This window comes from Delphinus delphis, chromosome 17 (genome assembly GCF_949987515.2).
Source record: "Delphinus delphis chromosome 17, mDelDel1.2, whole genome shotgun sequence".
Classification (NCBI taxonomy): domain Eukaryota; kingdom Metazoa; phylum Chordata; class Mammalia; order Artiodactyla; family Delphinidae; genus Delphinus; species Delphinus delphis.
In genome coordinates this window covers 53,497,675-53,499,008 of record NC_082699.1, presented here as the reverse complement: position 1 = coordinate 53,499,008, position 1,334 = coordinate 53,497,675, and the positions used below count along the sequence as shown (strand labels likewise).

General features: G+C 64.4%; 1 pseudogene; it reads right to left on the bottom strand.

The window, feature by feature from the left end:
• Nucleotides 1–582: 582 nt before the first annotated feature.
• Nucleotides 583–1,334, bottom strand: LOC132440287 (phosphoethanolamine/phosphocholine phosphatase-like; annotated as a pseudogene).

Sequence of the window (1,334 nt, the reverse complement as noted above, 5' to 3'; positions counted from 1 at the left end):
CTGTGGGGATGCTGACAGGGTGGGGGTTGTGGGCAAGGAGTGTAGTGTAGGGTCACAGCAGGTAAAGCAAGATCTAGACCTGGGACCGTCGGCAAGGAGCGCCACCTCTCTCCGCGGGGAGTCCGGTGCGGGGGAGGTCGGGGGTGGGACATTCTAGGGCCTGGGTCCCCTGGACAGAAGACTGGAGGAGGGAGGCCATGCAGCCCAAGGCAACAGTTAACCGCAACGCGGTGGGACATGTTCCTTCTCTACCCTGACAGGAAACCCCGTCCTCCCAGCTGGGAGGACAAGTTTTTTGGAAACACTGCTGCCTGCTCAGATATGCGTGCCACCCTGGTGGGGCCAGACTCCGGAATTCGCTTGCAGTGGAACTGAGGGAGGCAGCCGAGCTGGGTTAACTGCACAGATGGGGATAGCTCCCAACTCCCTCCTCCAGTCCCCAAATGGACCAACCTGGGATTCCGGGAAATCCCGGAGGGATATACCAAAACGAAAGGGAAAGGGAGTAATAAAATTAGCTTTCTCTTTCCCGACCCCCACCGCCCCACCCCCACCCCGCCCGGGCCCGGGCAGGCCACGTCCTCAGCACGTCCTCAGCACCTGCTGCAGGTGTAGGCGCACTTCGGTGGAGGTTTCCCAGGGCACCACCCTGGCGCGGAAGGAGCTGGTCTCGGCCTTCTGCGCCTCCTGCATAAGGCGGTGCATGGGGTAGCGGCAGCGCGGGAAGGCCACGTCGCCGCCTGCCAGCAGCCCCATGGGGCAGAAGTCGTTGGCGCCGTCGCTCACGTAGAAAAGTCGCTCGAAGTGCACGCCGTCGTGGGCCCGCTCGCGCAGGTAGTCGCTGAGCACCTTGTGCTTGCACATGTTGTCGGGGCAGCGAGCGCAGCTGTGCGCGTGGAAGGGCCGCAGCGCCAGCAGCCCCCAAGGGTCGGGCGCCGACGGGTTGCTGAAGATGCGGCGGAACAGGCCGTGGTGGCCGGCGGCGCGCAGCGCACTCTCCATGTCAAAGGTGTTGGCGTCTGAGATGAGAATAACCTCAAAGCAGGCGCCCTGCTAGGCCACAAACTGCAGCAGCTCGTCCATGCCGGACGACAGGGGGATGGCCTCGTAGATGGCGCGCAGGTCCCGCGGCCGCACGCCCTACTCGCCCAGGTACTGGAAGACACGCTGCCTGTACTCGTTGTAGAAGCCCTCGCGCTAGGTGGCACGCAGGTTCTCAGGCAGCCGCTGGCCCGCCGCGGCGCGCGCACGACGGAGTCGTCGCTGTTTTCGTCCACGATAGTCTCGTCAAAGTCGAAGGTCAGGAGAAAGCGCGGCGCGCCCGGCTCAGCCAT